We start from the raw sequence: 13478 nt of genomic DNA, 5'->3' as shown, positions 1-13478 counted from the left end.
CTAGGTAGCATACGGTACCAAACACAAAAGAGAATTAGTATTGATTAAAATGTTCATACTAAAATTGACCGAAACTTAGCATCAATAGTAAAAGAACACATATAACCTACAATCAGAGTACAATTCTGAAGACGAAGATTTCCCGGACAGAAACACAAAACTTAAAGGCATAATCCTTGGTCATTTCCGGTCCCAGTGCAACGAAATCAATTAACTTTGGAAAATAACAATTGGTAACAGGTTTGCCGTCTCTGTGACAAGTTCTATTGTAAGGCTGTCTAGGATAGTCACTCATTCTGTACATGGTATTGACCTCTGTCTGTTATATCAACTATTTCAGTGTAAAGACTTGGTCTGTGATAATTAATCCTTCTTTATAAACCTCTGTCTGTTATATCAACTATTTCAGTGTAAAGACTTGGTCTGTGATAATTAATCCTTCTGTATAAACCTCTGTCTGTTATATCAACTATTTCAGTGTAAAGACTTGGTCTGTGATAATTAATCCTTCTGTATAAACCTCTGTCTGTCATATCAACTATTTCAGTGTAAAGACTTGGTCTGTGATAATTAATCCTTCTGTATAAACCTCTGTCTGTTATATCAACTATTTCGGTGTAAAGACTTGGTCTGTGATAATTAATCCTTCTGTATAAACCTCTGTCTGTTATATCAACTATTTCAGTGTAAAGACTTGGTCTGTGATAATTAATCCTTCTGTATAAACCTCTGTCTGTTATATCAACTATTTCGGTGTAAAGACTTGGTCTGTGATAATTAATCCTTCTGTATAAACTCTGTCTGTCATATCAACTATTTCGGTGTAAAGACTTTGTCTGTGATAATTAATCCTTCTGTATAAACCTCTGTCTGTCATATCAACTATTTCGGTGTAAAGACTTGGTCTGTGATAATTAATCCTTCTGTATAAACCTCTGTCTGTTATATCAACTATTTCGGTGTAAAGACTTGGTCTGTGATAATTAATCCTTCTGTATAAACCTCTGTCTGTTATATCAACTATTTCGGTGTAAAGACTTGGTCTGTGATAATTAATCCTTCTGTATAAACCTCTGTCTGTTATATCAACTATTTCAGTGTAAAGACTTGGTCTGTGATAATTAATCCTTCTGTATAAACCTGTCTGTTATATCAACTACTTCAGTGTAAAGACTTGGTCTGTGATAATTAATCCTTCTGTATAAACCTCTGTCTGTTATATCAACTATTTCGGTGTAAAGACTTGGTCTGTGATAATTAATCCTTCTGTATAAACCTCTGTCTGTCATATCAACTATTTCGGTGTAAAGACTTGGTCTGTGATAATTAATCCTTCTGTATAAACCTCTGTCTGTTATATCAACTATTTCGGTGTAAAGACTTGGTCTGTGATAATTAATCCTTCTGTATAAACCTCTGTCTGTTATATCAACTATTTCGGTGTAAAGACTTGGTCTGTGATAATTAATCCTTCTGTATAAACCTCTGTCTGTTATATCAACTATTTCGGTGTAAAGACTTGGTCTGTGATAATTAATCCTTCTGTATAAACAAGTCTCTAATATCAACTATTGCGGTCGATAAAGTCTTATATATAAATGATTTGGCGTAAAATTTTCTTGTCTGATATGCATGTCAACTCAGTCTTTAATATGTCTATGTATCTATATTTGTCAGCGTAATATCCTTGGTTTTGGAAATAGCAACATATGTATCATTTCAGTATAAACTTAGTGAATTGAGTCACTCAAGATTCGTCATTTTCATTAAACACGATCAAGACTTGTTTACATAAGAGTGAGAATATACGATAATTGTGTCTTTATCTGTTAATCCTTTAGTGTAAGGTCAGACAGTACAACCAATAATTCTAAATGGCGTTACTTACAGGTAAATCGTTAAATACTAGCCCTATGAATTGACACCGGCGTGTTAGGAAATGTTGATAGATGAAAGAAAAAAAGTTCTAAATATTGTACAAACATTTTAATAGTGTATACGCTAGGTTTGTGTTCCTAACCCGAGTGGATTTATCTCTTAATTCACCAGATTGCCGTGCTATTTAGACACAAATAAACGCTCTCGGGTAAATCTATATATCGTATAAACCACAGCACCTTCCCCTATTACAGTAAGCTAAATGAATTACAAACAAGCGAACCATGTTGCCCATTGTCGCCCACTAACTCCTCCTATATCGGCCTCGCGGTGTACTGAGGTTTTGTTGCCGCACACCTAGCCTAGTCGATTCGGCCCTTTAATCTTGCCGTTGCGAATAATGAAATGTTTTTAAGGTAAATAGAAATGTATTTTGTCAGGTAATTTTCTAGAAGATAGGCTTTATATAGTAACTAAGCTCTTCATTTTATTAAATGCACACTGGACCCGGTGAATATTTCTGATGACATAAGCAGTGATGTTTTTGTCGGTGAACTTCAATGTATACGTGTTGTTAAGTTAGCGAGAGGAGTATAATTATCAACAATAGGCAAACACCTGGGATCTGTGATATATATTACCCATGGGAAAAACTTTCCGTATCGTTTGGAATTTCTGCCAATGCGACTATTTCCAGCATTTTTATATATCTCACACAATATGACTACTTTTAAGTAATTTCTATCACCGTTACAAATTGCAGCGTTTTGTCCCTTTTAAGGTATGATCACTGACTAAAAATCAACTCTCCAGACTTACATATGTCAACTCATATCGTGTATATATATACACAATACTGATCACGTGTAAATCAATAAATATATAGATATATATATACATAACTCTGATATATAGACGGGTATACACACATTAAACCGATTTCGTGTAAACATACATTATATTGATATCGTGTAGATTGGTACATGTAAACACACACCATACAATGTACATGTAATTATATCGTGTAGACTAAAACACACACATTATATTGGTATGTGTAGACTAGTATAAATATACATCGTGCATAAGACAGAAATAACATATTTCATTGTAATATTATCAATATGACGTAATAATAATGACGTAATAATAATAACATAACCCTGGTATGACTTCAACAATAAAATTATATGATGTGATGTCACTATTTAAGCTATAAAATGTTTTTGTTTCAGTTTCACACGCGATTGATAAAACTCCTTAAATTTCTACTTGTTTCATAATTTCCATACGAGACTAAAATTCGTCCGATGTATTATACATGTATTGTTCGGAATGTTCGACTGCTTAACTGAAATAATCAGAATGATAGGACACCTGTAATGTGAGCTCTTAATCAAGGGGTTACAGGGCGATATGTCAGTAAGTTTTACCTACAGAGAAGTATACCTGCACTTTAATGATATGTACACACACTGTAATAAAACACCTTTCTAAGTGATATTTTATCACTACTGACCATTTCTACCCCGGACACTAAATTCCCTAGATAGTAATTACCTACACACTGGACACGAGCCAGATCTGCTCTAATGGTTATTTTATAGTGACCATTTCCAGTCTATCATTTCGATTATAATGAATGTTTCCAGTCATTTCGCCTTCAATACCCAGACAATTAAGAAAACCCGTCAACACCAAAGTTGTTAACAGGCAATTAATCGACACTCTATACATTCTTTGTGGAAAAGTCACTCTCCAAATTCGGTCATAAAGGACGTGAATACGGTAGTGGTCAAGGGATGACCATACATCATCAAAGGACTTCCCTAACCAATTATTGGGCAATGAAAATAAAGGTGTCAAAACGTAAACATGACAGCACATGCTTTGGGGGCGAAAGTTAAACTATTTCAGTTCTATATACAGTAATGTATCGATATTTACTATTTTTATTTGCTAATCAAGAGACATTTACATAGAAATTTCACCAAACAATTTCATGCCAGATGGACAAAAATGAAACAAAAGTAACCAAAAAACACTTCATCATATGCATTCTAACCAGATGGCTTATGTAACACGGTACAGAAAGTTAATATGATATAATATACCATCAGTAAGAGTGATTTGAAGTCGGAACCCGCTCTAATATAACATTAGTAAGAGTGATTTGAAGTCGGCACCCGCTCTAATATAACATTAGTAAGAGTGATTTGAAGTCGGAACCCGCTCTAATATAGCATTAGTAAGAGTGATTTGAAGTCGGCACCCGCTCTAATATAGCATTAGTAAGAGTGATTTGAAGTCGGCACCCGCTCTAATTTAACATTAGTAAGAGTGATTTGAAGTCGGAACCCGCTCTAATATAGCATTAGTAAGAGCGATTTGAAGTCGGCACCCGCTCTAATATAGCATTAGTAAGAGTGATTTGAAGTCGGAACCCGCTCTAATATAACATTAGTAAGAGCGATTTGAAGCCGGAACCCGCTCTAATATAGCATTAGTAAGAGCGATTTGAAGTCGGAACCCGCTCTAATATAGCATTAGTAAGAGCGATTTGAAGTCGGAACCCGCTCTAATATAGCATTAGTAAGAGTGATTTGAAGTCGGAACCCGCTCTAATATAACATTAGTAAGAGCGATTTGAAGTCGGCACCCGCTCTAATATAACATTTGTAAGAGTGATTTGAAGTCGGAACCCGCTCTAATATAACATTAGTAAGAGTGATTTGAAGTCGGCACCCGCTCTAATATAACATTTGTAAGAGTGATTTGAAGTCGGAACCCGCTCTAATATAACATTAGTTGAAGTCGGAACCCGCTCTAATATAACATTAGTAAGAGTGATTTGAAGTCGGAACCCGCTCTAATATAACATTAGTAAGAGTGATTAGAAGTCGGAACCCACTCTAATATAACATTTGTAAGAACGATTTGAAGTCGGAACCCGCTCCAATATAACATTAGTTGAAGTCGGAACCCGCTCTAATATAACATTAGTTGAAGTCGGAACCCGCTCTAATATGGCATTCATATGAGCGATTGTACCAAATGAATAATGCCATTTACATAGATATGGAGTTACCACGTGGCCTGCAAGTAAAAAGTACATTCTTTACTATTTGTTTTAGATTTTGAATTATCTCGATCTCTATCTACTTCTTCTCCCCTTCCCAATCCCCCCTCTCTCTCCCTACTTCCTTTCTCTCTCCTGACTATCTCTCTCCCCACCCCACCCCCCACCCCCCACCCCAACCCCCCCATCCCCCGCCTCTCTCTCTCTCTCTCTCCCTCTCTATACCTCTTCCCCTCTCTCCTCTCTCCCCTCTCTCTCAGACAGGACTTTATACTTTATATAAGTTGTATAACTTTGCTTTGTATGATGAACATATGTTGAGAAGACGTTAAGATAGTTTCAAATGCAGGAACATCTTTCTTAGTACTGAGATGAAAGTAAAACCGATGGGTACGTTCAGTGAAAATAAACAAAATTTCCTTTCTGACGGTTTGAGATTTTAGATGATACACTGCCGAGACAAAAAGAGTCGCCAATTTAATGTTTACATATATAATGCATAAATAATAAGTGTCCGTATACCGAGTCTGGTCACTTGTGGCACTTTGTAAAAAAAAATCCCCTAGAAATCACGACTTTATATAATAATTTTGGATTGTCATCTACTATTATCATCCTTTTTTTTTTCAAAATAAAAATGTATGAGGTGCTGTCTTTTGGGCCTCAATCACCAAATAATGCGTATGATAGACATGTTACAGAAAACATGTCCGGGCCCATGGCACCGAAGTGACGAAGGTTTAGGCAAAAGAAACCTAGATACTGTCGTCGGTAACATACGTTTATCGTACACAAGGACCTATTGACATTACCTGACTTGACTGACACAAATATATGTCAATTGTCTTGTATATCTGGAGCAAGGACATACAGCATTATCATCAGTAGTTTGTGATGGTCCATTATTTTCGACCAAATTCCCAGTCAAATTATTACATACGATTGTCTGACCCCTGTCACAGCAAATGCTTAACATAACCAGAAATTCAGATAAACCCGTACATAGTTCTGACTTTTAAATCCGTCCGTATATTTTCATGATTTCAATTTTATGATAGCGCGTCACCTGATTGACGACGACTTGGAGGCTGTCAGTTTGCAGACAATCCGTTGTAAACAAATATAAGTAATCGGCATATTCCGAACGATAGATTACAAAGGAAATTATACCGCAGACACGTAGATCTGTCTTTCTTCATTTTTTAAAAAAGTGCCACTTTTTACCAGAACTCGGTGAACGGACACTGTTTATGTATTATATAACATTTAACATTAAATTGACGCCTCTTTTTGTTTCGGCAATGAATCATTTAATATCTCAAACCGTCAGAAAGGAAATTTTATTTATTTTCACTACTCCTGTATTACTTTTTCTATCGTTTTGTAAATATCTATATAAATATCTACATGTAATCAGGTAAATCTCAGGTGTGTTTGTTACACGGACGACCTAACCGGTCCGGATCCGGGTCCGTCATGTAAGTACTTCTATACAGGTATTTTTTGCTGCTCGAGGCACACCACTTGCCTCTCTCTGAGGTGTAAAAATAAACGATAACTTATGGATTATTTCGAAAACTGTGAAATTAAACATGATTTTTTATAATAATCGATCAATGATTATATTTCTGTACTTGCTATTTTGTCATGAATTTCGCGTTTAATTTTCAATCTTTTATATGAGCCAACCATTTTTACCAAACCACCGTTATTTCGGTCCTGAGGAAACTGTTTCTTGGTAATTATGGCCTAGAGGGAACAGTTTCTTGGTGATTATGGCATTGAGGGAACTGTTTCTTGGTGATTATGGCCCTGAGGGAACTGTTTCTTGGTGATTATGGTCCTGAGGGAACTGTGTGTTGGTGATTATGGTCCTGAGGGAACTGTGTGTTGGTGATTATGGTCCTGAGGGAACTGTGTGTTGGTGATTATGGTCCTGAGGGAACTGTGTGTTGGTGGTTATGGTCCTGAGGGAACTGTTTCTTGGTAACTGTGGTCCTGAGGGAATTGTTTCTTGGTGATTATGGTCCTGAGGAAACTGTTTCTTGGTAACTGTGGTCCTGAGGGAACTGTTTCGTGGTGATTATGGTCCTGAGGAAACTGTTTCTTGGTGATTGTGGTCCTGAGGGAACTGTTTCTTGGTGATTATGGTCCTGAGGAAACTGTTTCTTGGTAACTGTGGTCCTGAGGGAACTGTTTCGTGGTGATTATGGTCCTGAGGAAACTGTTTCTTGGTGATTGTGGCCGTGAGGGAACTGTTTCGTGGTGATTATGGTCCTGAGGAAACTGTTTCTTGGTAACTGTGGTCCTGAGGGAACTGTTTCGTGGTGATTATGGTCCTGAGGAAACTGTTTCTTGGTGATTGTGGTCCTGAGGGAACTGTGTGTTGGTGATTATGGTCCTGAGGGAACTGTGTGTTGGTGATTATGGTCCTGAGGGAACTGTGTGTTGGTGATTATGGTCCTGAGGGAACTGTGTGTTGGTGAAGGGAACTGTTTCGTGGTGATTATGGTCCTGAGGAAACTGTTTCTTGGTAACTGTGGTCCTGAGGGAACTGTTTCGTGGTGATTATGGTCCTGAGGAAACTGTTTCTTGGTGATTGTGGTCCTGAGGTATCTGCTTCTTGATGACTGCGGTCCTGGAGGAACTGTTTCTTGGTGATTGGGGTCCTAATGGAACTGTTTCTTGAAAATTTGTTCATTGTTTACATAGCGAAAGTTCACTACTATTGTCAGATAACGCTGACGACGATCCCGTGACACAGGACCGTCTTGCGGCCGGTATCGATAAGACTTAGTTCATCATCCCTATCCTGGCAGTCCGCAAAGCCAAATGTCTAAAAAAAATCCGTTGTTTACAAATCGGTTAATGCTATCATGTCATCCTCAACAAAACAAATCAACAGTTGTCAAACGTATTACCGGAACAGCTTCAAAGCAAGAGTTCCAGGCATTTTACTGGATAAACATTTTTTATCATGATTTAACGAATATACCGTGTGTTAGCAGTGATCATCTTTCTGTAAAGTCCTTTATGCGCTGTTCCCAACTTGTGATTCCTTTTCCTTTCATCATAATTATCTTAATTCCATTCATGATAAATAGGGAATATCTAATAGTGTCTTCAGTAATCTAATGTTTAGTATCTTACGCTCGTGCTGCAAATTCTTGAAAAATACAAAAAATATTAGACATACAAATGAAATATATTTGTTATTACTGGAGGCACTATGAAATTCTATTATTTCACTCTCACAAGCAAAATGGCCAAATTACTGGCATTTTTAGAATAAATATGAAACGTGGAAGCTGAATAGGCTTTTTGCGGACACTACTCACTCATGATAACTTCGCAGTACGCGGCAAAATGTAGTCCGCTTTTTAAAAACCTCTAAAAATATGAAAACACAAAAATAATTCAATGTAAATTTATTTGTATGTTCACATAGAAAATGTTGTTTACTCATGTCACTTAGAGACCAAATTTCCTGTAAAACGTTCAAAGAGAGTTTAACCTGTGACAAGTTACTACACGGCTGAAAATATGGCGGTAATCTACAGTTGTCGCTGTTAATGGCATGAATCCCCTTGAAATATCTAACGTGTTAGCTCTACATTCATTGCTGACTTTCGGGAAATAAACGTTTACTATGGTTTTCATTGGTGTAAGTCTGCAAAAGTGTAAACAAAAAAAATGCTGGTTTTTTTTCACTGGTGAAAATGAATCTTTTGTTAATGAGATATTTCTCTAAATTTCACTGGCAAATAGTGTACTGAAATACGTTTATAACTAATTATGTTCTGCGATGACAATTTTTCAGTTTAAAAAATAGTATTATCAATAATAAAGGAATTTGACCATCTAACGATGTCATATAGTGGTATTCACTATCTTGTTGAAATGACTGAAATCAATACTTGCTTTTCTAGATGGCACCCATGGTTGTTTTTGGATTTATGAGAAAATAACAACAACGGGACAAACTCGTATCAGGTACTTTCTTGTTTCAGATAAATCCTCTCGGTAGAATTAAATAAATAAATAATTTTTTCTCGCCAAGTGGAGATATTGGATTTTGGACACAACGAAAGTCTAATAACACTGCAATGATCTCTTAACCCAGCGGGGAACAAATAAGACAATTTATACCAGAGTTTACCCGTACAAGAACTTAGTTATGCATAATTATACGTTATCATTATAAATTCACACTGATTGCTACATGTATGTCTTGAACAATTTTTCATATCATTAAATCTGAGGGAGATAAAAACAGTCTAACCTGTATTAAACGGCCACTGTTGGGAAATTATGAAAGTGGCCTTTATAGAGAGGTGGCCTCTTAATTGAGGTTCTTTATTTTCGAATCCAAGTTGCGGCAATTTGCACATTGACATTTGAATACAGTTTAATAAGAAGATATAAAACATCATCTGTTATTATTTATTATCTTGTTAGCAAGTAATTTGAAGACAGACCAATCTTTATTTTATAACACGACTATAAATGCAAAAGAACAAATTTGAAAGGAAGGCATGTACAAGTTTTAATGAAGTTATTGAAAACTTCTTAATCGAACAACCGTAATGTTCTACTTGTAATTTCGCTTGTGATTCAAGTCAAAACATTTTCTTTGTGGTTTGGTTTGTTAATGCAAAAAATTTTACCAATAATTGTTAATATTTATTTGAATATATTACATTTACGACCAAGAAAACGTAAACACAAATTATTCATTCTTAATCTGCCTGCGTTTTCAATCAAACACTCGATGCCATGTCTAAACGACATCCAGTAAAGACTAGAATCTAGAGTGGGCGGGAACTTTACAATGACGTCGCACAAAAAATGGCGGCGGAGCGGAAGCGTTCCAGTATTGTTTTTATTGTTCTTACAACCTTCGCAAACGTACCACTGCGTTGCTTTTGCTTTCTACCCATTAAAATATTTCTTTATAAAATTTCTCATCTGTTGTCGGGAATGTTTCTGGGTTTTTCTCTACTCCTCATTAATATTCATGACCTCAGGTCACGGATAGCCGCTCTCTATTCTAGTGAAATGTTGATTTTACGAAGCGAAAACACTCTCAATGAAATTTGATCGACAAAAAACAACTAAATGTGGTATATTTTGACAGTGCATTTATTCTCTCTTAATGATCGATATTTTGTTCGATACAGAAACTTCCGATCCGATATATCTATCGAACGTAAAATAGCGGTTTTCGATACATATCATAGTATACAGTTGACTGTCCCTGACAAGGTCATTAATCTGGTACCAGTCGCCATCCATTCTCTCCCTCCTCCTTGCTAGCTATTCCTTTGCTTTACAACCACATCATTCTTTTCTTCCTCCCTTCCCTCCTCCTTGCTAGCTATTCCTTTGCTTTACAACCACATCCTTCTTTTCTTCCTCCCTTCCCTCCTCCTTGCTAGCTATTCCTTTGATTTACAACCACATCCTACTTTTCTTCCTCCCTTCCCCCCTCCTTGCTAGCTATTCCTTTGCTTTACAACCACATCCTTCTTTTCTTCCTCCTTGCTAGCTATTCCTTTGCTTCAACCACACACTACTTTTCTCCTCCCTTCCCTCCTCCTCCTTGCTAGCTATTCCTTTGCTTCACAACCACACACTACTTTTCTTCCTCCCTTCCCTCCTCCTCCTTGCTAGCTATTCCTTTGCTTTACAACCACATCCTACTTTTCTTCCTCCCTTCCCTCCTCCTTGCTAGCTATTCCTTTGCTTTACAACCACATCCTACTTTTCTTCCTCCCTTCCCTCCTCCTCCTTGCTAGCTATTCCTTTGCTTTACAACCACATCCTACTTTTCTTCCTCCCTTCCCTCCTCCTTGCTAGCTATTCCTTTGCTTTACAACCACACCCTACTTTTCTTCCTCCCTTCCCTCCTCCTTGCTAGCTATTCCTTTGCTTTACAACCACACCCTACTTTTCTTCCTCCATTCCCTCCTCCTTGCTAGCTATTCCTTTGCTTCACAACCACACCATACTTTTCTTCTTCCCTTACCATTTTCAACTTTTTATTCTTGTTTCCTCTCCTTTGGAAAAAATTGTTAAATAAAACAAAATAGACAAGAAAAAGCGTTCATTTTCTTTCCTTTAATCAGTCTTTATAATGTTGCTCTTTGGAATGTATGGAAGAGAAAAATGGTCTTTTGTAATTTATGTTTTTTAATTAACATATATTATATTATTCGTGTGTATATGCGGTTTAAAAAATAACACCCCCCCCCCCAAAAAAAAAAACAAAAACAAAAACAAAAACAAACAAATACAAATAAAAAATCCCATAAATAAAAAATAAACAAAAGTAAAACAAAACAAGAGCAGAAGATGACCGTATATTTGTATCCTTTTTTTCTGATGATGTTTGTTGGAAGTTAATCAGAATGATTATTGTCACCACTAAATATGTCTTGGCAATTATAATATAATTATGATGACATACTGACACACGATTCATTAGTTTTGTCACGTCTGTAATTTCTTTACCGTCAGATCGGATTTTTTCTCGCCTCAGGTACATGTATCGGGTTGTTATAATCGTACAATGTATATGTCGCTAAAATTGACAACTGTACTAATTATATTTGATTGCTTAATTAACTCACGAATCACACTTTTTAACAAAAATCCGTATTTGTCTATGCCGACGTGTTACCAATATCGTCAAGAAAAGCAAAGGTTTTATTTGCTAGTGTCCCGATCGTAAATAAATTCCATGTTTTAACAGACAAATAAATGTAGATATTAATGGAGCATTAGACATTTATGTAAGATTCTCATCCGTATTCTCCACCTTTCTGACTTATTCATCAGTATAAGTGAAAAACGCAGAAACATCCATCAACAATTATGTTAATACAAACGTTTTAAAATTAAAATGCATTTTAATTCTGAACAAAATACGAACGAAGGGCAGGATGCATTTTAATTAATTTCATGATAAATAAAGCTTAATTTAGTAACTCGGATGAGAGAGACCACTAATAGTTCAGCGACACTTCAACATTATGTTAATGAAGTGAGTGAGAAGTCAGTTAGATATACCTGGAAAGCCGCGGGTCTTATTACCCACATCTAACTGACAAGTTACACTTCGTTCAGTGATAATCGATTAATTAATACCGGGAAGCGAGCTGGGACAGCGTTTCCGGACATAGCCATCACGTTATCCCACCTCGGGTGTGAAAGTTGCGTTTTTTTATTGTGCGTTGGTCAGGAAATGACAGATTTAATTTGTAACAGTTAACTGCTGACTACCACAGACGTTGTTGAACGATACACTAATTAAATTATATCATTTAAAATAACAACATATAAATAAATTAATGATAATAAAACATAGATCTATATCAGAATCTAGACCCATACCAAACATAAGTAAAATACATACTTTCTTAAATTGTGAAAGATGAGATATATAACGATAACGAAGATCACAATTAATAACCACTGATGACACAGGGTCATACAAGTTGCTACAACTTGTTACTGGGTCCTATTAATTTGTGCTGTGCCAGGTTTATATCAATGACACAGAGATAAGAAGGAATTCAGTAAGATCCTCGGTGTACAGTTTCTACTGTACTCTAAACACTATACATTTCATTATACAGATGTATTAGCACGGTGTTCTGATCAAAATATAAATAATCACCCAAATAGATAATCTTTTCTGAAACTGCCTTGTGTCAATGTTACCATAGAAATAACAGAACGCCTCGGAATGCCGGTCTCGTTTTTTAATTCGCATTTATATTTGACCTTTTCTTCTTCCTAGATTTTTTGTACAGAAAAATGTATAAAAGCTACCGGGTACTTTAGTTTACATAGTTTACCAAATAAAAGGACGAGTCAATTATAATAACAAACACTGACGAAACCGAAACTGTAATATAGGGACATTTTGTAATGTTGTATAGTATTGTTATAAGTAGCACAATGTTGTATACTATTGTTATAAGTAACACAATGTTGTATAATATTGTTATAAGTAACACAATGTTGTATGATATTGTTATAAGTAAGACAATGTTGTATAATATTGTTATAAGTAACAAAGTAACACAATGTTGTATGATATTGTTATAAGTAACACAATGTTGTATACTATTGTTATAAGTAAGACAATGTTTTATAATATTGTTATAAGTAACAAAGTAACACAATGTTGTATGATATTGTTATAAGTAACACAATGTTGTATACTATTGCTATAAGTAACACAATGTTGTATACTATTGTTATAAGTAACAAAGTAACAAAATGTTGTATACTACTGTTATAGAAAGTAAGACAAGTATTCATTGAAGCACTTGTAAGTAATACAATACTTATATCATCCGTATATTAATCAAGCATCCGTGCAGAACAAATTACAGTGAAGAATTAAAGTGCAGACTAAGTGAAATTTGACTTATTTTGTCCATTCCCTGTAAACCAATGTATAACAGTGAATTTAAACTGACTGTTGTCGAAAACAACCTTATTTTCAACA

This window comes from Ylistrum balloti, unplaced genomic scaffold, assembly GCF_031769215.1.
Source record: "Ylistrum balloti isolate Yb309-2 unplaced genomic scaffold, AGI_CSIRO_Ybal_v1 Utg370578, whole genome shotgun sequence".
Lineage (NCBI taxonomy): Eukaryota > Metazoa > Mollusca > Bivalvia > Pectinida > Pectinidae > Ylistrum > Ylistrum balloti.
The sequence above is the reverse complement of the archived record's forward strand: the minus strand, read 5'-3'. Positions refer to the sequence as shown.